The 24,980-nt window shown below is 43.8% G+C and overlaps 1 long non-coding RNA gene across 1 annotated transcript; it reads left to right on the top strand.

Moving 5' to 3' along the window:
• The first annotated feature begins 454 nt into the window (after positions 1-454).
• LOC129058565 (uncharacterized) lies at positions 455-23,695 on the top strand. The gene is made up of 3 exons (XR_008523738.2): positions 455-541; positions 2,997-3,056; positions 23,510-23,695. It is a non-coding gene; the product is annotated as an uncharacterized LOC129058565 (long non-coding RNA).
• The last annotated feature ends 1,285 nt before the right edge of the window (positions 23,696-24,980 follow it).

Genomic DNA, 24,980 nt, shown 5'->3' with positions numbered 1-24,980 from the left:
TAAGAAGTTTGGAGCTTTTAGCTCCACTCCCCATCCTCTGGGAAGGTGAGTGGGCTGGAGATTGAGTTAATAATTGATCATGCCTATACGATGATGCCTTTATAAAACTGTGGGCTTTGGAGAGCTTTCAGGTTGCTGAATGGGTGAAAGTGCTGGGGCATGGGTCACCCAACTCTTTGGCCTACGTACCTCTTCATCTGGCTGTTCATCTCCATCCTTTGTGATATCCTTTATAGTAAACAGGTAAACAGAAGCGTTTTCTGAGTTCTATAAGCCACCCTAGCAAAGTATCAAACCTGAGGAAGGGAATCCCGATTTGTAGTTGGTTGGTCAGAAGTACAAGCGACAACCTGGGACTTGCAACCAGCATCTGAAGTGGGGGCAGCTTTGTGGGACTGAGCCCTTAACCTGTGGGGTTTGCACTAACTCTAATTTGTGTCAAAATTGAATTAATTGTAGGACATCAGATTGCTGTCTGCCAGAGAATTGATGTGTTAGAAAAAACCCACACATCTGATGTCAGAAGTAAAGTACTGAGGGCGTGAGTATATAGAGTAAAAAGGGTTGCTTTTTCCTATGATACATATATGTATGTGTGATGGATAGCATATGTAATATAATATACACATATGTAACATGTTATATACATGTTCTGTATGTTGAATATACATGTGTATAGAGAACAAGAAAGAGAGATGTAGCATAGAATCTCTACCTTTTTTTTTTTTTGAGACAGAATTTCACTCTTATTGCCCATTCTGGAGTGCAATGGCGCGACCTTGGCTCACCACAACCTCTGCCTCCCGGGTTCAAGCGATTCTCCTGCCTCAGCCTCCCGAGTAGCTGGGATTACAGGCACCCGCTACCACACCTGGCTAATTTTGTATTTTTAGTAGAGATGGGGTTTCACCATGTTGGTCAGGCTGATCTTGAACTCCCAACCTCAGGTGATCCACCTGTCTCAGCCTCCCAAAGGGTTGGGATTACAGGTGCAAGCCACCGCACCTGGCCGAATTTCTACTTTTTTTTTTTTTTAATTTTTACCACATATTGAATTATATTGTATATGTATGTTATATTATGTGATGAAACATATACATGGTAACACATATTATGTGTAGTGTAGTATATTAATATATGTATATGATACTGCACGTACATATTATATGATATATTTAGAGATACAGTTAGCATCTCTTCTTGGTTTTTACCACATACTTACATTTTATATTTTATATATATTATATATTATTTATTTATTTATTTATTTTGAGACAGAGTCTCACTCTGTCAAACCTGTGCCGCCTGGGTTCAAGTGATTCTCCTGCCTCAGCCTCTCGAGTAGCTGGGGTTATAGGCATCTGCCACCGTGCCTGGCTAATTTTTGTAATTTTAGTAGAGACGGGGTTTCACCATCTTGGCCAGGCTGGTCTTGAACTCCTGACCTCGTGATCCACCCGCCTCGGCCTCCCAAAGTTCTAGGATTACAGGCATGAGCCACTGTGCCCGGCCTTATTTTATATTATTTTAATATTTTGTACTTACGTATGTCTGACATCAGAAAATTGCCAAACCTATTACAAGATAGGCCATGAGAAAGGGTGGCTATTTGTAGGCATGAAGCCATTTTCTAGGAGCAGCCGGGGAAGGGTTAAGTGTCATGGCCGCCTAGGCCTCCTCCAGCCCAGTGGTCTGCCTATAACTGTTGTCTGGAGGCCCTGCCGCTTTCCTGCAGGGTGTGGTGATCCCTTTTACTCTGCGCCTGCCAGGAGCCATAGAGAAGTTGAGAGAGGTGTGGAAAAGGGGCTTGGGAAAAGACTCAGATGAAATCAAAGGTGCTGAGTTTACTGTGGGACCTAAGAGTGAATGAAGGGAAATCTGAGAGCGACCACAGCATTTCTTGAGCAATGTGCTTGGCGCTGCGCCAGGTATTTTATGCCCTTCTCCTCATTTAATTTAACCCTCCTTCACAACGCCTCTCAGAGGTGGTTACTATTAATTATTAATAAACTTATTTGGATAGATGACATACACACAGTATACAGTTGAAAGGGTCCAAAGACTTTACTGTGAAAGGTGAGTCTAAGAGAAGTCAGACAAACGAATATAGAGATAAAGCAAATACAAACATGCTAACCACATGAAATCTAGGTGCTGAGTATGCGGGAATTGACTGCACTATTCTCTCAACTTTTCTGTTTGAAAGTTTTTCATAATAAAAGTTGAGGGGAGGGGAAAGTGAGTTTCCCCGCTGTCCCCATCTCCTTTATGCGGTTCCCCTCCCAGGAGGCCAGCACGGATACTAGTTTCCTGCTTGTACTGATACTCAGTTTATATGGGCGTGCACGCATGCATACACACGCAGGCACACACATGGGTCCATTTGGTTACTTCTGGTACCTTATTGATAGAATTTCATTTTTGAAAGCTTTAGAGGCGTAGCTTTTTAGGAAAGCGAATTCCTAAAGGCGAATCCCCACATTCGCTTTCCCAGGGGAAGGTGACTATTTTGTTGCCCAGGATCACCCCTAGAGGGCGCCTCTTCGCTTGACTGGCAGCTGCTAGGGCAGAAGGTACACAAACCACGGTCGGGGCTGCTCCCATGTGACTCATGAGATGCGCAGCCTTCCAAAAGTATTCACACTTATGTTTTCTGGCCTTAGCCACATTTCTTGTGGGTTGCAATACTCAGACACAGAACCCACATTTTGGCTTTGCACAGGCAAAAGCTGACAGAGGGACAGGTTGTCCAGAAAGCTTCGCCCACATACTGTACTGTAAACTTCCAGAGGATGAATAAAACACCCATTTCCAGGCACAAAAGAGACACTTCTCAGTGTCCCAAACATTTCGATGCTGATTACTTGACTAGATTAAAAAATTTTTTTGACTAAAGGAAAGCCGTTTTATTAAATACGTTAGAACTGACTTATAGCATTGGTGTTAATGTCTCTCTGAACGATTATACCAGTCTTATGTTTTGTTCTTGTATTTAGGGAGACAAGATTTCACCACATTATCTCTGGGTCTGTGTGAAAAGGAACTATGTTATAATAGTGAGTATATTCCTTTTTAAAAGTAATTAAATCAATGCCAATAGATAAATGACTAGTTTAAATTAACCACACAGAAATGTTATTTTATTTTTTAAATTTACTTTAAGATAGGGTCTCACTCTCTCCCCCCCCAGGCTGGAATGCAGTGGCACAATTTTGGCTCACTGCAACCTCCACCTCCTGGGCTCAAGTGATCCTCCCACCTCAGCCTCCCAAGTAGCTGGGACCACAGGCACGTGCCACAACTCCTGGCTAATTTTTTCTATTTTTTTTTTTTTTTTTTGTAGATACAGGGGTCTTGCCATGTTGCCCAGGCTGGTTTCCTGGGCTCAAGCAATCCACCTGCCTTGGCCTCCCAAAATGCTGGGATTACAGGTGTGAGCCACTGTGCCCAGCCAGAAATGTTATTTTATTAATGTTGAATACGTACAGTAACTTGAAGTAGACTATTATTCTGTTTTCATGCTGCTATGAAGACATACCTGAGACTGGGTAATTATAAGGAAAATAGATTTAATTAATTCACAATTCCATATGGCTAGAGAGGCCTCAGGAAACTTATAATCACGGCGGCAGGTGAAAGAAGTGAATGCTGAGCAAAGGGGAAAGCCTCTTATAAAACCATCAGCTCTCATGAGAACTCACTCACTATCATGAGAACAGCAAGAGGGTAACTGCCTCTGATTCAATTATCTCCACCTGGTCCCTCCCATGACATGTGGGGATTATGGGAACTGCAATTCAAAATGAGATTTGTGTGGGGACACAGCCAAACCATAGCAAGACTATTTTTGCCATTTAATTATTTAAAATTTTTTTGTTTTATATGTATTTTTTGAGACAGGGTCTCAATCTGTCTCCCAGGCTGGAATGCAGTGGTATGATGTTGGCTCACTGCAACCTCCACCTCCCAGGCTCAAACAATCCTCCTGCCTCAGCCTCCTAAGTAGCTGGGACTACTGGGGCATGCCACCATGCCTGGCTAACGTTTGTATTTTTTGTGCAGACGAGGTCTCCCTATGTTGCCCAGGCTGGTCTCAGACTCCTGTGCTCAAGTGATATGCCTGCTTTGGCCTCCCAGAGTGCTTGAATTATATAGGCATGAACTACCATGCCTCGCCCTCCCTCTCTCTCTCTCTCTTTCTTTCTCTCTCTCTCTCTTTCTCTTTCTTTCTTTCTCTCTTTCTTTTGCCATTTAGAATGTAGATATAAATATCTATTTTCGGAAATTTTGAGGCTCTTTGAAAAAATGTATATAATGGCTTAAAACACAGATAAATATGACAACATAGCATAGCTGTTAAGAAAATCAGTTTTGATTTGAGGAATCTGCAGTCACAAAAACAATGAGTGATAAGATGATTCATGGCAACTATTTATGATAATATTTATAACAGCAAAAAATGGAAATAACCTAAATATTCATGGGCTAGGGTCTGAATTAAAAAATACCTGGCACAGTCATGAACTAGAATATTATAAAGCTGTCAAAAGAATAAGGGAACTCTCTGTATACGAAAGGCATATCCATCTTTCCACTTCACCGGAATCTCTGCAAATGTTTATAAAGGGAAATCGGAGAAACCAGGTGATGCTTGAACCACAATTTAAAAAAAAACTTTCTTTTTTTTGAGACAGAGTTTCACTCTGTCACCAGGCTGGAGTGCAGTGGTGTGATCTTGGCTCACTGAAACCTCCGCAACCCAGTTCAAGCGATTCTCTTGCCTCAGCCTCCAGAGTAGCTAGGATTACAGGTGCGCACCACCATGCCCAGCTAATTTTTGTATTTTTAATGGAGACCGGGTTTCACTATGTTGGTCAAGATGGTCTCGATCTCTTGACCTCGTGATCCACCCGCCTCGGCCTCCCAAAGTGCTGGGATTACAGGTGTAAGCCACTGAGCTCGGTTAAAAAAACCTTTCTATTTTGAAATAATTATAGATTCACAGGAAGTTACCAAGACAGTACAAAAAGGTCCTGTGTGCCCTTCACCTAGTTTCTCCAATGGTTGCAACTCAGATAACTATAGCACAATATCAAAACAAGGCAATTGATATTGGTACAGTGTGTGGATAGTCCTATGCTATTTTGTGGCACGTATGGAATTGGGCAACCACCACAATAAAGATACAGAACTAGCCAGGTGCAGTGGCTCACACACTTTGGGAGGCCGGGGTGGGCGGATCATGTGAGGCCAGGAACTCAAGACCAGCCTGGCCAACATGCTGAAACCCGGTCTCTACTAAAAACACAAAAAATTAGCCGGGCATGGTGGCTTGCGCCTGTAATCCCAGCTATTCGGGAGGCTGAGGGAGGAGAATCGCTTAAACTGGGGAGGCAGAGGTTGCAGTGAGCAGAGATTGCGCCATTGCACTCCAGCCTGGGCAACAGGGCAAGACTTTATCTCAAAAAAAAAAAAAAAAAAAAGAAAATTAGCAGGGTGTGGTGGCCCACACCAGTAATCCCAGCTATTTGGGTGGCTGAGGCACGATAATTGCTTGAACCTGAGAGGCAGAGGTTGGAGTGAACTGAGATTGCACCACTGCACCCCAGCCTGGGAGACAGAGTAAGACTCTGTCTCCAAAAATAAATAAATAAATAAATAAATAAATAAATAAATAAAATAAAATAATTTGTATGTGTCAGATTAAGCAAAAAAGAGAGGTCAAGGCTAACCTTTTGTTGGAAAGCTACAACATGTTGAACAGGCCACCTGTTGTACTCTTGGCCTCTGTGCCTAGCTTGTTCTCTGTCCCAAGGCTCCCTAGAAAGCTTTGGCTCATTCTGGAATGTTCTACTCCCACATTCCCAATAATAAAGGCATTTAGGGTTCATAGAGAGCCATTTCAGAACCATCCTACGGACGGATCGCTGTACCTACACACCCACCCTCAGTCCCCCAACTCTGAGCCTCACATTAAAATAATGTTTTAATCCATCTGTCATCCTCCCCTGCCTCTCTCTAGGGCTTTACTTGTTAGAGCACAAGGGTGAGGTCACACTCACCTGCGTTAGGAATGCAGGCTCCAGGGTCATGCTGCCCTTTCTCTTGTTCTTGGGCAAGTAACAACTCCTAAACCTGAATTTCCTCACTTACACACTTGAGGTGATAGATAACAACAGTACCAGCCAACAAGGTCACTCAGTTATTCTGAAAATAGTTATAGAGCATCTACTATGGGCCAGCTGAGAATATGATGGGGAGGAAAGACAAGGCCCTGCTCTCAGGAAGCACCACAAAAAGAGAAGACAGGAGTACACAGCTCAGCCCAGTCTTTAGCACGTGGCCAGCCTTTTAAAAATGTTAGTTGTTTTTATTTTTATTATATATATATTTTTTGTTGAGATTGAGTCTCACTCTGTCACCCAGACTGGGGTGCAATGGCAGGATCTCGGCTCACTGCAGCCTCCGCCTCTTTGGTTCAAGTGATCATCCTGCTTCAGCCTCCTGAGTAGGTAGGACTATAGGCGCGTGCCACCACGACCAGCTAATTTTTTTTTTTTTTGAGTTGGAGTCTCGCTGTCACCCAGGCTGGAGTGCAGTGGCGCCATCTCGGCTCACTGCAAGCTCCGCCTCCCGGGGTTCACGCCATGCTCCTGCCTCAGCCTCCCGCGTAGCTGGGACTACAGGCGCCAGCCACCTCACCCGGCTAATTTTTTTTTTGTATTTTTAGTAGAGACGGGGTTTCACCATGTTAGCCAAGATGGTCTTGATCTCCTGACCTCGTGATCTGCTCGCCTCGGCCTCCCAAAGTGCTGGGATTACAGGCGTGAGCCACTGTGCCCGGCCGATCAGCTAATTTTTGTATTTTTAGTAGAGACGGGGTTTCACCATGTTGGCCAGGCTGGTCTTGAACTCCTGACCTCAAGTGATCCGCCTGCTTTGTCCTCTCAAAATGCTGGGATTATAGGTGTGAACCACTGCATCTGGCCTGCTTTTATTATAAATATAGTCACACACAATACTTATTTATGGACTGAAATGGAATATGAACCCAGTATCACACACTTGGCCTAGTATATTCTTATTCATTATTATCTGACATTAATTATGGTTAGCTGCTAAGAGCTGTGCTGGTGTCTCATGCCACCATGAAAGTCAGCTCAGTTGCTCACCAAGAGCACTCATTTAATGTTTAAAATCTAGGATTATTTTCTGAATTTAATATCTTGAACATCAGACTCAGTAAGGGTCTCTTGCTGTAAACACACAACTTTGAAGAAAGAGTCTTTATGTAAACTTACAGAAAAGTATCTTACAGTTTGTTTGAAGGTCGATATATTATCAAAAGACTCCCACACAATAAATAATAATTTCATTGCTTAGAACATACATTTCATAAATAATCAGAAATATGAAATTTAGCAGGGGAAAAGCCCCTTAGAGGAAGTTAATTTTTTAAATCATTAAAAATGCCTAAAATGTGGCTAAAAAAATAAAAAAGAATAGGGCAGCTGAATAAATGCAAAAACTCTCAAAAGAGGTCTGAATTTGAGGCAAACTGTTCATTATGCAAATTAGTCAACAGGTGAACTGGTCACCTGGCAAATTTATCATTAGAATACCTGGCTCTGGGGCCGGGCGCGGTGGCTCACGCCTGTAACCCTAGCACTTTGGGAGGCAGAGGCAGGTGGATCATCTGAGGTCAGAAGTTTGAGACCAGCCTGACAAACATGGGGAAACCCTATCTCTACTAAAAGTACAAAATTAGCCAGGCGTGGTGGTGCATGCCTATATTCCTAGCTACTCAGGAGGCTGAGACAGGAGACTTGCTTGAACCCAGGAGACGGAGGTTGCAATGAGCTGAGATTGCATCACTGCACTCCAGCCTGGGCAAAAAAAAAAAAAAAAAAAAAAGAAAGAATACGTGGCTCTGGTCACAGTAGTCTGTTCTGTTCCTGGGGCAGGACCAGCATGGCGGTCATGGGCAGTTCGGGCATGTTGGGAAAAAAAACCAAATTTTTCCTCAACTTTCCTAAGTTCTTAGTTGGAAAAGACCCCTGTAATAAAAGACAGATTAACAAGAGAAAAGCAAAGCAAACAGGAGTTTATTAATGTATATATTTTATATATGTTAGAGGAAACCCTGCTTACCAGGCCTCTGGTTTAATAACACATGACCAGAATAACTCCCTCTTGAAGTGAGTAACTGGGCACTCATAAGACACTTAAGAGGTTAATATTTAGGACCTGAAAATAGCCACACTCTAAGCTGACCACCAATTATAATTACAGAATATTTATGGCCCTACAGAGCAGCTCCCACCAAGCCTGCAGAATGTCCAGATGTCCTAAGCATGGAGCCCACGTACTTAAAGATAACGATAATGAGCAGGCTTCGATTGAAGGATTAATGGTCATTGACAATACTAATAGCCACTACCTTTAGCGAGCACATCTGCACATTTCAAGTTTAATTATAGCTCCTTATAGTTTATTATAAGTAGAGATGCTAACCAAGGATGGCATGTTCCTCCTCCTGCTTTCTGAGGATGCGCTACTTGACTCTGTAACAGGGTGGTTTCCAATAAACTTGCTTCTTTCACTGTGGTCTGTGGCTCTCCTTGAATTTTTTTTTTTTTTTCTTTGAGATAGAGTTTTGCTCTTGTTGCCCAGGCTGGAGTGCAATGGTGTGATCTTGGCTCACCGCAACCTCTGCCTCCCAGGTTCAAGCGATTCTCCTGCCTCAGCCTCCCGAGTTGCTGGGATTACAGGCATGCGCAACCACGCCTGGCTAATTTTGTATTTTTAGTAGAGACGGGGTTTCTCCATGTTGGTCAGGCTATCTCAAACTCCCGACCTCAGGTGATCCGCCCACCTTGGCCTCCCAAAGTGCTGGGATTACAGGCATGAGCCACCACGCCCGGCTTGCCTTGAATTCTTTCCTGCACTAGATCCAAGAACCTGTTCTTGGGGTCTGGATCAGGACCCTCTTTTCCAGCAACATATATACATGGGGGATACCCAGGGAATGAGTCGTTTTCCAGGAATTCCAGCTTTTATAGCATCAACAACAAAGAACAGTGAATATTTAGAGAAGTGACAAGACGGGAAAAGAACTTGAGTCTCCAGGGGCAGCAACTTGTGGGAAGGCAAGTAATTGGCAGATAGAGGCCAGTGAGTGAAGTTTGTTCATGTCGATTCCTCTGGTGTCATCTCCAGGGGCCCATGAGGGTCTCAAGTTGTCTTCAGTGGTTAACCTTTGTCCTCCTTTTTTTTTTTTTTGAGACGGAGTCTCACTCTGTTGCCCAGGTTGGAGTGCAGTGACATGATCTCAGCTCACTGCAACTTCTGCCTCAAGTGATCCTCCTGCCTCAGCCTCCCAAGTAGCTGGGATTACAGGTTTCTGCCACCATTCCCAGCTAATTTTTTAATTTTTTGTTGAGACAGGGTTTCACCATCTTGGCCAGGCTGGTCTCGAAATCCTGACCTCAGGTGATCCACCTGCCTCGGCCTCCCAAAGTGCTGGGATTACTGGCGTGAGCTACCGCGCCCAGCCCCAACCTTTGTCCTCCTTGGTACAAGGGGGTACAGGATACCTTTTGTCTTCGTAATCTATGTCCTGCTTTTAGGCAAGTAGAGGAAGGGCAGAGAGCTTTCCTGCATCTGCATCTTCTCAATTGCCTTCAGCTCAACAGTGCTTATAACAAAGAGGCGTATTTAGGGGGTCGTATTCTGATCTCCCACAGACGTTTCAGGTGAGTGTCCTGATGGCAGGGTGTGGATCACATCTCTGCTCTCAGGAGGTGGGGAGAGGGGATCTGGGGCCTCCTCAACTTCCATCGTGGAGGTTGGGCCTGCGCTGTCCACCATGACCCATACAACCACAGACAGAAGTTCCTTGGAGTAACCAGCACATGTTCATTACAGTGAATGAACAGACCAGAGCAGGTAGCGTGGATCTCAGCTGCAGCTCATGGACCACCCGGCGCTGGGACATTGCAGAGGTTCCCTAACCTCTCCTAAGCCTGAGTTTACTCATGCAGAAAATGCCAGGGTGGACTTGGAGGGTAGCTACAGGCCCTGTGAGCACTAAGATTTCCTGAGACTTCACTGCTGTCCATGCCCCTCCCCTGTTTTGACCTTTCCAACAGACTGGAGGCTAGAATGAAGATAAGGAGTACCATTTTTTGTTAGGCACTTGGAGACGGCCCAGACTTTGCTATAGCAAAGGTTAATGTTCTGTCATCTCAAAGATCCATTTCCCCAGGCTCTCGGAATGTAAATGTTAAGGTGATGAAAATAGTGAAGTCTAGGTTCCGGCTCATTTGAGTCAGAGCCCCTCACCCCTCACAGTGCAACCCTGGAGCACAGGGCCTCCTCTGTGGCCTGAACCTTCATAAACTTGGGTTTAGGTTGTCAGCACTGATTTAAAGAGATTTGCTTTGTTCAGTTTGCTTCTGGGAAAGAACTGACATTCACAGCAGGGTTTGGGGGTTAAGAATGAAACCTGAGCTGGCTTCTTCCCCCCGGGTGTGTGCAGAGTGAGTCAGATGTTTGCACAGAAGGCTGTGGTGTCAAATCCACAAATTCGCAGGCCTTATGCCTTTACCACTTCAAACCGGAAAGGTGTTGCAACATAACAGTTTTAATTGCTAAACCCTAGCTGCAAACCCAAATCTCTGGATTTAATAAGAATTGGGTGTGAAAGACTGTGAACAGTGGCAGTTTTCTGCCAGGTGAGTTTATTTGTTCCTTCATTCCCTCATTTGCTTCCTCGTTGGTGCCCAAGCCCAAACCAAAGGCCTCTGGCCAATCGCTGCCTGCACGCCCTCCTCCTGGTGATGGGCCTGTGGTCTCGCCTGTAGGTTTACCTTCTTTCCTGATCTTGGTTGAGATTTGCGGACCTTTGTATCCACCGTGGTCTCCTTGGAACAAGCACTTGGAAATTCTTCACACCAGCTATGGCTGGTAGGAATTTTGGGCCACAACTCAGGTAGATAAAAAATATAGCTTTCTTTTCTAGAACTTGACTCTGGGTTCAGGTCTTTGCTGTGCCAGACTGGTATAAAACGTCTAACCGTGGTCTTTCCTGGGCACATACCCACTTCCCCAGCAACACGTATTCACTGAGTTGCCCACCATCCTGGGGGCTGAAGTAAGGCCATGATTAGGGAGGGAAATGAATCTGGCTCTGGGTCATTGGTCCACATAGTTGGTCAAGGGATCTGTTGGTCTTGCTAAGTGGCCGCTTTTGCTTCAGAGTCCTCTGCTGCTTTCCTGCCATCCTGGGGCCCTTTCTGAAGTTATCGTAATGGTTGGTTGTACCTTCCAAAGGCTTCCAGACTCTGGACAGTATTCCCAGAGTCAGCTCCCTTCTGAATTGGGAGAAAGAGAGAAAGGAAAATACAAGGAGACCCAACCACGTGGATTAACACCCTATAGCATGATCCAGGCCCACAGCCAGCTCTGTGTTTCCAGGTGGGAGATTGTAGACATCTACTTTTTCAAAAGGAATAATAAACGGATAAAAAGTAATATTTTCTAACATCTGTTAGATACAAACTGGACCTGGCCTTTTGAACTGAGTACTATTATTATTTCCATTTCACAGATCAGAAAACTAAGGCTCAGTGATATAAGAAGCTTGCTCAAGGTCATACTGCAGTGGTAGAAGAGGTTTTAATACCAGTTTTCCTGACTCTAGAGTCCAATAACTTATTTATAATCAGTGCTCAGCTGTATCTTAGATACTTAAAAAATGCTGGACCTGTAATCCTGAGAGGATTTTTTCTTTTTTTTTGAGGCAGAGTCTTACTCTGTCACCCAGGCTGGCTAGAGTGCGGTGGTGGGATCTCAGCTCACTGCAACCTCTGCCTCCCAGGTTCAAGCAATTCTCCTGCCCCAGCCTCCTAAGTAGCTGGGTCTACAGGCATGCGCCACCATGCCCGGCTATTTTTTGTATTTTTACTAGAGATAGGGTTTGACCATGTTGGCCAGGCTGGTCTCAAACTCCTGACCTCAAGTGATCTGCCACCTCAACCTCCCAAAGTGCTGGGATTACAGATGGGAGGCACCGCACCCTGCCTGTGAGGGGATCTTTAAACTACATTTTTATGATTATTCTCATCTTGTCCTGGAGTTTGTACTGTAGTCTGGCCTCTCTCTCAGTGGGACTAGAAAACACAGCGCCCAGCAGCTACTGTGGCTGCCAGGCTCATGCTATGAGCTCCATAAATACTTGCTGACTGACGGATTGTACATCTCACACGTGATTTTGCATTTTCACATACTTTTGTGTCTGGTTTAGACGTGCCAGAAAAAGTGAGAGGTTGCTGGTAGCGTTGTTTTCTCTAAAAAATAGAAGTCCTTCTAGTTTTGCTTAAAAAAAAAATTGCCTATTGATATTCCTTCAACTCTTCCTTCATTTTGCCTTCCCAGTTAGTTCCCAGTCTAATCCACTTAGGGTGAAACCCCCTGCAGGGGTTTGACAAGACAGATAGACCTGGGTTTTAAACTCCAGCTCTGATGCTTGCTGTTCATGTGACCTGAGCTGGTGACATACCTCCCTGAGCTTCTGTTTCCTCCTCCATAAAACAGGGGCAATAATGCAACCAACTTTAGGGATATTGTGAATGTATGCAGTAGGCACTCAATGGCTAATTCCTTTCTCTGATAATTAAATCAACCTCATCGTCAATTTAAACTTTAAACTTAAGGTCCTTCTGAAAACTCTTTAAGAATGCCATCCCTTTGGATGGATTTAGGAATTCATGTTTACCAATACAGCTAAAATCTGATGTATCAGTAAGATGTTTGCAGTTGCAAGGAAGAGAAAATACTGACCCAAACTGGCATAAACAGTAAGAAAAGACATTATTCAAAGGTGTGAAGGTTGATTCACTGGCTCAATGGTAGCAGTTAAGACTCAGTCTTGAACTCCTGGGCCTGAGACCCTCCCGCCTCAGCCTCCCAAAGCGCTGGGATTACAGGTGTGAGCCACTGCTCCCAGCCTGATCCAGGATTTTCCATCTGTTTTCCAGTTTCCTCTAGAGTAGGCTGCGTATGCTGGAGCTGCAGGTGAACACAGGGTGTTTAGACATAGCAACATACAGAGATAGAACAGGTGCCTTTATTTTAGTGTCCCCTTCTCAGGAGTCAGGAATTCCTTCTCAGAAACCTCCCATCAGATATATCCTCGGGTTTTAATGGGCAGAACTGGGTCACATGCTAGAGTCTGATGGTACCACTAAGAGGGAATAAAACCAATTAGGATTTATCTCTGAGCTAGGGATGAAGCGACCATTTTCTAAGTCATGTTGTGGGGGATGGCCCCTTGAACAAAATCCAGGTTCTATCAGCAAAGAAAAATGGAGAGGATTATTTTGATTGCCTCCTCTTCATCCCATTAGTGAGGGAGGGATTCCTAGCTAGGGTTATGGGGTGACCGAACACTACACTGGCCAGGTGGGATTGAGACAGCTTACTCATCACATATACTCACAGCCCAGGGGAGGGGGACACAGGACCACATGGGGGTTGCACCCGGGAACAGAGTAAACAATCAGGGGCTCTGGGAGGCAGGCTTTGTAGTTTTAAGAGGGCGAAGTGCTCTTTAGTCCCTACAGGAGGGAGTGATTGGCTTTTGGAATAATTCTGTGGGCTGGCAGGAAGTGAAACCTCCTACTCAGTGATAAGCAGAAACTGTGCCTTGTCCCTTAAATAAGGAAGATTATTTGGCCAGGGGACCATATCTACAGGAACATAGTGGGGAACAGGACTTGTTTGTTAGGCCATTTGAGGCCCTTTCATTTTACCAGATGTCAAGACAGCACATAATATTGAACTTTAATTTTAGGTCTTACATACACAGGCAGGGATGGATGTGGGCTACATATGCACAATCTCCCTTCCTGCATTCCTTTATCCATCCATCCATTCATCCATCCATCTATCCAACCATCCATCTATCCATCCATCCATACAGCCACCCACCCACCAACCCACCTATCTATTCTGTAGGGATTCCACAAATGATTGATTGAGGCAGCCTAAACATTCTGACTACATCTCTTGTTTTTCATGAGTCCTGGTCATAGTTGTTTGTGGGTAGTCAACATTGGAATCAGCCCTTCTGACCTGTGGCCAACTCTTCACCCTTTTCAACTCTGCACTAGTCCATAGGTCAGCTCATTGACCCTAGCATATGCTTTTCTCCGTTCTGCTTCTGATTTTGCTGGAACCATCGCTTTCTTCTTTGCCTGTCTAAATTCTACCCTTCCTTGAGCCAAGTCCCTCATCATCCATACACACTTTCACTCCCCGTCCTGAATTCTGATCTTGTCAGCCCAAAGCCTTTGTGGCAGCCGCTGTATGCAAACACGTAACCATGCACTACTGTGTGTCCCTGCATCTCCTGGGGATTGATCTTTCCTGTTTTGCTGCCATTTCTGATTTTATTGGTATGTTTTCTCTCCAGCCTCATCGTGAGCTCTCTGAGGGTCGGGGCTGTATCCTGCACACCCCTGCACCCCCTTCATTGCATGGGAGTGGGGAAGGGACAGCACAGCACCTTCTTATGCTCCTAAACCTCCATAGACATTTTCTGATTTAATTTGAATCATCAAATTCCTTTTAAGAATATTTTAAATGTAAATACAAAAAGCAGTTTGAGTAGAATCTCTAAATGAACATTTATCTAGCATCTAGCACATAGAAGGCACACAATAAAAAAAGTGTTGAAATGATGAATAAAACACCTCAATGGCCATAAACATAATTTTTTTTCGAGAAGTAATCTCGCTCTGTCACCCAGGTTGGAGTGCTGTGGTACGATCTCAGCTCACTGCAACCTCCGCCTTCTGGGTTCAAGCGATTCTCCTGCCTCAGCCTCCCAAGTAGCTGGGATTAGAGGGATGTGCCACCACACCCAGCTAATTTTTGTATTTTTAGTAGAGACGGGGTTTTACCTTGTTGGCCAGGCTGATCTCAAACTCCTGACCTCAAGTGATTCACCCGCTTCAGCCTCCCAAAGTGCTGGGATTACAGGTGTGAGCCACTGTGCCCGGCTCTTGTTATTATTTTTTAAAGGCTAAATATTGATGGATATGCAGAATTTCAGGGCTCCCAGAAACTATTTCTCTCTCTTAATCTAAGCTACTATTTTACTGGCTTCAATCCTTTGCACATATCTTTATATTTTTTTTGTTATCTATGTTATCTTGTGGTATTATTAATGTTTCTTTTTTATTTGTTTGGTTTGTTTTGTCTTTTGGGATGGAATCTCGCTCTGTCACCCAGGCTGGAATGCAGTGGCGCAACCTCGGCTCGCTGCAACCTCCGCCTCCCGGGTTCAAGCGGTTCTCCTGCCTCAGCCTCTCAAGTAGCTGGGATTACAGGCGCCTGCCACCATGCCTGGCTAACTTTTGTACTTTTAGTAGAGATGGGATTTCACCATCTTGACTAGGCTGGTCTTGAACTCCTGACCTCGTGATCCACCCGCCTCAGCCTCCCAAAGTGCTGGGATTACAGGTGTGAGCCATCGTGCTGGGCCTAATGTTTCTTTAAATTGATTAATTTTAAAACTTAGTCCAGATCTAAGCAATAGTATTTGTGACATCATTGGCATGATGTGCTAGTTATTTTCATGTATCTAATTAAAAATACACAATTAAGATAGCAAATAGTTATCTATACACACAAAATTCTTTCTTTCTTTTTTTTTTTTTCGCTCTTGTTGCCCAGGCTGGAGTGCAATGGCACGATCTCGGCTCACCGCAACCTCCGCCTCCCGGTTTCAAGCGATTCTCCTGCCTCAGCCTCCTGAGTGGCTGGGATTACAGGCATGTACCACCATGCCCAGATTTTTTTTTTGTATTTTTAGTAGAGAGGGGGTTTCTCCATGTTGGTCAGGGTGGTCTCAAACTCCTGACCTCAGGTGATCTGTCTGTCTCGGCCTCCCAAAGTGCTGGGATTACAGGCATGAGCCACCGCGCCTGAACAATTCTTTCTTTCTTAAACATGATATGTAATGGTTGTATATATTCTGGGGCTACATGTGATATTTTGGTACATGTATACAATGTGGAATGATCAAATTAGGGTAATTGGGATATCCATCACCTCAAGCACTTACCTTTTCCTTGTGTTGGAAACATTGTAATTCTCTCTTCCAGCTATTTTGAGATACACAATAAATTATTGTTTTGTTTTGTTTTGTTTTTTGAGACAGAGTTTTTGCTCTTGTTGCCCAGGCTGGAGTGCAATGGCACCATCTCGGCTCACTGCAACCTCCACCTCCTGGGTTCAAGCGATTCTCCTGCCTCAGCCTCCCGAGTAGCTGAGATTATAGGCACGTGCCACCACATCCAGCTAATTTTGTATTTTTAGTAGAGATGGGGTTTCTCAATGTTGGTCAGGCTGGTCTCGAACTCCCGATCTCAGGTGATCTGCCAGCCTTGGCCTCCCAAAATGCTGGGATTATAGGCGTAAGAATTTTTTTTTTTTTTCTCTTGTTGCCCAAGCTAGAGTGCAATGGCACGATCTCGGCTCACCGCAACCTCCGCCTCCCGGGTTCAAGTGATTCTCCTGCCTCAGCCTCCTGAGTAGCTGGAATTACAGGCAAGTGCCACAACGGTGGCTAATTTTTGTATTTTTAGTAGAGATGGGGTTTCTCCATGTTGGTCAGGCTGGTCTTGAACTCCTGACCTCAGGTGATCCACCCACCTCGGCCTCCCAAAGTGCTGGGATTACAGGCATGAGCCACCATGCCCGGCCAATAAATTATTGTTAACTATAATTTCCCTACTGCACTATCAAATACTAGAATGTATTCCTCCCATCTAACTGTATTTTTGTAACCATTAATCAACCTCTCTTCATCCCCCCTACCTTCCCAGCCTCTGGTGACCACCATTCTACTCTCTACCTCCATGAGATCCACGTTTTTAGCTCCCACATATGAATAAGAATATGTGGTATTTGTCTTTCTGTGCCTGGCTTATATGATCATAATGACCTCCTCCAGTTCCATCCATGATGCTGCAAATGACAGGATTTCATTCTTCTTTATGGCTGAAGAATATTTCATTGTGTATGTATACCATATTTTCTTTATCCATTCATCCATTGATGGACACACAGGTTGATTCCATATCTTGGCTGTTGTAAATAGTGCTGCAATAAACATAGGAGTGCAGATATCTCTGACATACTGATTTCCTTTCTTTTGGGTATATACACTGCAGTGGGATTGCTAGATCATATGGTAGTTCTATTTTTAGTTTTTTGAGGAACTTCCATACTGTTCTCCATAGTGGCTTTCCCACATAATTTACTTTCCCACCAACAGTATACAACTGTTCCCCCTTTCCCACATCCTTGCCAGCATTTGTTATTTTTTGTTTTTTTGATAACAGACATTTTAATTGGGGTGAGGTCATATTTTATTGTGATTTTGATTTGCATATCCCTGATGATTAGTGATGTTGAGCATTTTCTCATGTGCCTTTTGGCCATTTGTATGTCTTCTTTTGAGAAGTGTGTATTCATATATTTTGCCCACTTTTATTGGATTATTTGTTTGTTTGTTTGTTTGTTTTGCTATTGAGTTGTTTGAGTTCCTTATATATTCTGGTTATTAATCCCTTGTTGGATGGTGATATGGTTTGGCTGTGTCCTCACCCAAATGTCAACTTGGATTGTATCTCCAGAATTCCCACATGTTGTGAGAGGGACCCAGGAGGAGGTAATCATTACCTGGGGACAGGAGGTAATGATTACCTCCTCCTGGGTCCCGTGCTATTCTTGTGATTGTGGATAAGTCTCACAAGATCTGATGGGTTTATCAGGGGTTTCTGCCTTTGCTTCTTCCTCATTTTCTCTTGTCACTGCCATGTAAGAAGAACTTTTCACCTTCTGCCATGATTCTGAGGCCTCCCCAGCCATGTGGAACTGTAAGTCCAACTAAACCTTTTTTGTTCCCAGTTTCGGGTATGTCTTTATCAGTAGCATGAAAATGAACTAATACAGACGGTGTCTCAGTCTGTGTAGTGTTCCTATAAAGGAATACCTGAAGCTGGGTTGTTTATAAAGAAAAGAGGTTTCTTTGGCTCACGGTTCTGCAGGCTATACAAGAAGCGTGGCACCAGCATCTGTTTCTAGTGAGGCCTTCAGGCTGCTTCTACCCATGGCAGAAGGCAAAAGGGAGCTGGCATTGCCAGAGAGAGGAAGTAAGAGAGAGGGGAGGCAGGTGCCAGGCTCTTTCTAAACAATCAGCTCCCACAGGAGCTAATAGAGCGCACACTCCTTACTGTGAGGTCAACACCAAGCCATTTATCAAGGATCTGCCCCTATAACCCACTGGAAGTGGACCTTCCAATTAGGCTTCGCCTCCAACCTTGGGGTCAATTTCAACATGAGGCTTTTGAGGGTCAAATATCCAAATATTTTGCAAATGTTTTCTCCCATTCTGAAGGTTGTCTCTTCACTTTGTTAATTTTTTGCTTTTGTTGCCTGTGCTTTTGAGGTCTTACTCAAAAAATCTTTGTTCAGACCACTGTCCTGTAGTGTTTTCCCAATGTTTCCTTCTAGTAGTTTCAGAGTTGTAGGCCTTACATTTAAGTCTTTAATCCATTTTGAGTTGATTTTTGTGTATAGTGAAAGATGGAGATCTAGTTTTATTTTTCTGCATATGGATATCCAGTTTTCCCAGCACCATTTATTAGAGACAGCCCTTTCCCCAGTGTATGTTCTTGGTGCCTTTGTGGAAATCAGTTGGCTGTAAATGCATGGATTTATTTCTGGGTTCTTGATTTTGTTCCACTGGTCTATGTGTCTGTTTTTATGCCAGTGGAATGCTGTTTTGGTTACTATAGCTTTGTAGTATAATTTGAAATCAAGTAGTGTGATGCTTCCAACTTTGTTCTTTTTGCTTAGGATTGCTTTAGCTATTTGGGGTATTTTGTGGTTCCACATTCTTTTAGGATTCTTTTTTCTTTCTTTCTTTTTTTTTTTTTTTTTTGAGACAGAGTTTTGCTCTTGTTGCCCTGGCTGAAGTGCAATGGCACAATCTCAGCTCACCACAACCTCCACCTCCCAGGTTCAAGCAATTCTCCTGCCTCAGCCTCCTGAGTAGCTGGGATTACAGGCATGTGCCACCACACCTGGCTAATTTTGTATTTTTAGTGGAGACAGGGTTTTTCCGTGTTGGTCAGGCTGGTGTCGAACTCCTGAACTCAAGTGATCCTCTCACCTCAGCCTCCCAAAGTGTTGGGATTATAGGCTTGAGCCACTGTGCCCAGCCAGGATTCTTTTTTCTAATTCTGTGAAGAATGTCGTTGTTATTTTGAGAGACATTGCATTGAATCTGTAGATCACTTTGGGTAGTATAGACATTTTAATAATATTAATTTTTCCAATCCATGAACATGGGATATCTTTCCATTTTTTGTGTCCTCTTAAATTTCTTTCATCACTGTTTTGTAGTTTTCTTTGTACAGATCTTCTTTTTTCTTTTGAGACAGGGTTTCATTCCAGTGCCCAGGCTGGAGTGTGGTGGTGTGATCATGACTAACTGCAACCTCAACCTCCTGGGCACAGGTGATCCTCCTATCTCAGCCTCCCAAGTAGTTGGGACTTCAGGTGCATGCCACCATGCCTAGCTAATTTTTTGTACTTTTTGTAGAGATGGGGTTTCACCATGTTGCTCAGGCTGGTCTCAAACTCCTGAACACAAGCAATATGCCCCCCTTGGCCTCCCAAAGTGCTGTGACTATAGGCATGAGCTGCCATGCCTGGCCCTGTTTCTTTGGTTAAATTTACTCCTAGGTATTTTATTTTTTTTGTAGCTATTATAAATAAAATTGCTTTCTTGATTTCTTTTTAGATTGATCACTGTTAGCATACAGAAGCATTACTAATTTTTGCATGTTGATTTTGTATTCTGGAACTTTACTAAATTCATTGATCAGTTCTAAGGTTTTTTTCATGGAGTCTTTAGGCTTTTGTAAATATAAGATCATGTTATTTGCAAACAAAGATTATTTGACTTTTTCCTTTTCAATTTGAATGTCCTTGATGTATTTCTCTACCTTCTAGTACTATGTTGAATAAAAGTGGCGAAAGTGGGCATACTTGTCTTTTTCCAAATCTTAGTGGAAAGGCTTTTAATTTTTCCCTGTTCAGCTGTAGGCTCGTCATATATGCCCTTTACTGTGTTAAGGTATGTTCCTTCTATACCCGATTTGTTGAGGGTTTTTATCATGAAGGAATATTGACTTTTGTCTGTTTTTTTCAGCATCTATGGAAATGCTAATATGGTTTTTGTCCTTGATTCTGATGATGTATGTATCATGTTTATTGATTTGCATATGCTGAACCATCCTTGCATCCCTGGGGTGAATCCCCTTTGATTATGGTGAATAATCTTTTTAATGTGTTGTTGAATTCTGTTTGCTAGTATTTTGTTGAGGAACTAAAGTTGTTTCATGTGCCACCCTTGGAAAACTCTAATCTGGCAATGTTCATATCTATATGTTTTATGATTAAAAAACCAGTTATGGCCGAGGCAGGCAAATCACGAGGTCAGGAGTTCAAGACTAGCCTGGCCAATATGGTGAAACCCCGTCTCTACTAAAAACAGAAAAATTAGCCAGGCATGGTGGCATGCGCCTGTACTCCCAGCTACTCAGGAGGCTGATGCAGAAGAATCGCTTGAACCCCCGAGGCGGAAGTTGCAGTGAGCCGAGATCGTGCCACTGCACTCCAGCCTGGGTGACAGAGCGAGATTCCGTCTCAAAACAAAAATAAAAACAAAAACCAGTTATAACACAAAAGACTATTATTGTTTTTCTCCTGTTGTATGCTTCCACTTATTTAAAAATTTTGGTAAAGGCAAAACTCTAAACTCTAGGGACAGAAAGCAGATCAATGGTTGTCTGGGGCTGAGGATGGGAGTAAGGATTGACCATCAAAAGGGACTGACTTTGAACAAGAGAAGTTTTTGGAGCAAAGGAAGAATTCTAAAACTGGATAGTGGTCAGTCGTGTTGGCTCACGCCTGTCATCCCAGCACTTTAGGAGGCTGAGGCGGGTGGATCACCTGAGGTCAGGAGTTCGAGACCAGCCTGGCCAATATGGTGAAGCCCTGTCTCTAATAAAAATACAAAAATTAGCCAGGCATGGTGGTGGGTGCCTGTAATTCCAGCTACTCAGGAGGCTGAGGCAGGAGAATCCCTTGAACCCAGGAATCAGAGGTTACAGTGAGCCGAGAATGTGACATTGCACTCCAGCCTGGGCAACAAGAGCAAAACTCCATCTCAAAAAATAAACAGACAAATAAGTGAATGGTGGTGATGGTTGCACAACTGCATAAATTTAGAAGAAATCATCAAACTATATTTACAATGAATACATTGTATGGCTTGCAAATTATATCTCAAAGAGGAAGAAGGAGTCAGAGGAGAAAAGAAAACAAAATAAAGAAAGTAATGAAAAGATTAGCCAAGATGGGATATGAGGGGGCTCCTGGAGTACTGGTGCTGTTCTTTGTCTTTATCTGCATGTTGGTTACAAGGGTATGTTTACTTTGTGAAAATTCATTGAGCTGTTTTTGCTCTGTGCATATTTCTACATGGACATTATACCCCAGTAACAAAATTATACCTAAAAAAAAAATTCAGTCAAAATGGGGATGCTGTTTCTTCCTCATTATTACTTAAGTATTTAATGATATTTAAAGTTATTACTTTCCTGTTTATTACCGTGTATAATTACATCACTCTGCCACCTTAGTTTTACAATGTTAGGAGTTTAGGTTTTGTGTGTCTTAATTCAGAAAGGATTATAAAAAGATATATTTAATTAATCACACAAGTGCTATAAGAACGTCAGTGGAAGTCATTGTTCCTTAATTATTCATAGCAATTATCAAGGTGGACAATATCTCAACTTGCAACCAAAATAAATGGATGTTTTAAGAGGTCATGTTGGAACAATCAAATCATCAGTCTCAAAAAGTCCCCATCTCTCAGCCCAGTTCTCCTGCTGCCTGCCAGGGTTTCACTTCTATATTTATCTCTTCAAATCAGCAGTACAGCAATTAGTTATTACAATAAGAGCTACCAATTTATTGTGTGCCGACTTCATGCCAGGCACTGCATTATCAGAATTTTTCATACTTTAATTGTTTCATTTTAGTGTCATAACAACCCTGCATAGGAGTTGTTTATTCCATTTTACAGTTGAGGAAACTGAGGCTGAGAGGCTTTTGAGTGGGTCCGAGCCCTGGTTGCTGGTAAGTGACAGAGCCAGAGAGCAAGCTGGGGTCCCACCCAGTCATCCTGGGACCTGATGTCAGTAACAGGAAATAACTGACATGTGTAAGGCAATTCTGAATCCCAAAACATGGCTCTTCATGCAGTTGCTATAGTTACTGCTCGACATGATGCTCTGTCTATCTCTCTTCTTTTTTTTTTTTTTTTTTTGCTGAGATGACAATGGATCCACTGTTAAGCCATTGAGGTGTTGAGCCCTCCAAACCCTGTATCGCCCCAAAACCCTAGGGACATTTTACTAGGGTTAAGATAGCGTTCTTGCCTTGTAATTATACTTTACATTTCAGAAGCTCCTATAACATTCACAGATCCAGTATTATGGCAACTTTACAAATATTATTATTGCATGTTGTATAAAACATAGGAGCTCTATAAAGGTAACTATATGGAGGAAAAAATACCTTTTTCCTTTTGTAGCAAAAGACAGCTTAACAAGAGAAAACTTACACACTTATGTAATATAAGTTTTGTGTGATGTGGAGGACTTCATAATGAACTAAATAAGGGCTTATGACTAGTTTCAGGGGAAGGTCAAAGAGTCCTTCCTGCATCTCAAATTCTTTCAGCTTAAAAATATCCAGTATACCGAGCTGCCATATTTTGGGGGAGCATATCCTGATCCCTGTCATAACCATATTTCAGACAGTCACGCAGAACTCCTTGACAAGGCAATATATTTGAGGTGGGGCGGGGACAGTGGGTCGGTGCCCCCTCATTGGGTTGAAGTTGAGGGTAGGCATCCAGGTAGGAAAAAGTGTGGAAAGAGAGGCCCTAGGACCCAGAGAGACCCAGCCTGGGAGGGATTGGACAGAAAAGGCAGAAGCAAGGCTTTGCAAGTGATTACACTCTTGCTAAACAACTAAACACATGCAGAGGAAATGACTTGGATTAGGAACAGGGCGGGAGGACAAACCAAGGCCTGAAATGTGTTACAGACAAGTGTTTGGGGGCACGGAGTTGAAAGGGTGAGACTTCAGAATCTGGAGTTGTTTTACGAGCCTTTTTCACACCAGCCGGTGATGCTATGGCTAGGCGGCTTTGTTTCCACCTGACATAAAAGGGGTCTCAAAGCCAGTAAACTTTTCAGAGGTGGCACGCTGAGACACTCCTGGGGCTGAAGACAGGAGCCAGAACTTCTGATTCCTGGGCTAATTTAAGATCCGTTGTCTATAATTACAGAGTCATAATGGTGAAGAGGATGGTGACATCCAAAGACAACCACAGGGCCTCTCTCCTGACACTGGTGAGAACCAGATTTCTTTCCCTGGTTCTGTAGCTCCCAGCAGAGTTTTGGAAGCTGATTAAAGAGAAGGTTGGAAATAACAGGCAATTAGAAACCTTATTAAAAAAAGGAAAAACACTCTCATCAAACTTGCCAAAGCGTCTTAATGGCTGGATGTGGAGGAGGCATTGGAAACTGCTGGCTGCAAGGGTTACTTGTGCCAGAGGGTGGCCCGGAAGCTGAGGCAAGTGTGGAGAGGGACCGGGGCCAGTTCCCAGGGACAGAGAGTGCTAGGGGACTGTTTAGGAATTTATTTCCAAGTTGATGCACCCAGTGAGTAGAAAGCGAAAGAAGGCCATTTACAAGTCCTAAGAAAAACCACAGCTGGTGAAACTGGTGGCACAAGGACCAAAGGAAAAGAAAGGGACACACACACACACCCATACACAGAAGAGACAGAGCCCATCACCAAGAGACGCAGAGTGGAGTGCATTTCCCCACTGGCCAGTTCCTTGACTGCTCAGAATATGCCACAACGGGTAGTTGGAAGGAGATCAGCAGAGATGAGGGTTCAGATAATCGATGCAACTCACTGCTTTAGGGTTCCTCACCTCCTGCAGTCCCTAGGGAACACCCCCAGCATGGCAGGGCTTGTGGGAGGTAATCTGAATGGCCATGTGTGGGCTGAGTGTGGGTTTGGCCCTCAGGTGACCTGCTTGGACTCTGATAGCAGTTGAGCAGCCCCCCGCTTTGGGGGTGCCTCCCTGCCCAGTGCACCCTCACAGCTCTCCTCCATCTGGGGCTGAAGCATGAACTCCCACCTTGCTCCCTCACAGGGCCTCCCATTTTATTTTAATTAATGAATTGGTAAATTATTTTATTTTTTGAGATGGGGTCTTGCTCTGTTTCCCAGGCTGGAATGCACTGGCGCAATCGCAGCTCACTGCAGCATCAGCCACCTCAAGCAATCCTCCCACCTCGTCCTCCTAAGTAGCTGGGACTATAGGCGCACATCACCATGCCCTGCTAATTTTTGCATTTTTTTGTAGGGATGGTGGGGGTGGGGTCTCATTTTGTTGCTCAGGCTGGTCTCGAACTCATGGGCTTAAGTGATCCATCCTTCTGCTTTGGCCTCCCAAAGTACTGGGATTACAGGTGTGAGCCACTGCGCCTGCCTAGGGCCTCCCATTTTAAAGCTCAAGAGGTTGTTTTGGAAAACCTTCTAAAGGGACCCAGACTGGTTTCTTTTTGCATTCCTGCTCCAGAATAATCTGAAAGGTCCCTGAGGCTTGAACTGGGAGAAGAGGGGCTCTACTTGACAGAGGCAAGGCAAGGCATGGAAGGAGGTGGGAAGGGGAACTCCACATTGCACGCAACCAGTCAAGAGCTTCAGCCTGCTCTTGCTCCTTGGGCTGTGTTACATTTCGT

The sequence above is a fragment of the Pongo abelii genome, chromosome 2, assembly GCF_028885655.2.
Source record: "Pongo abelii isolate AG06213 chromosome 2, NHGRI_mPonAbe1-v2.0_pri, whole genome shotgun sequence".
Taxonomy (NCBI): Eukaryota; Metazoa; Chordata; class Mammalia; order Primates; family Hominidae; genus Pongo; species Pongo abelii.
The sequence above is the reverse complement of the archived record's forward strand: the minus strand, read 5'-3'. Positions and strand labels throughout refer to the sequence as shown.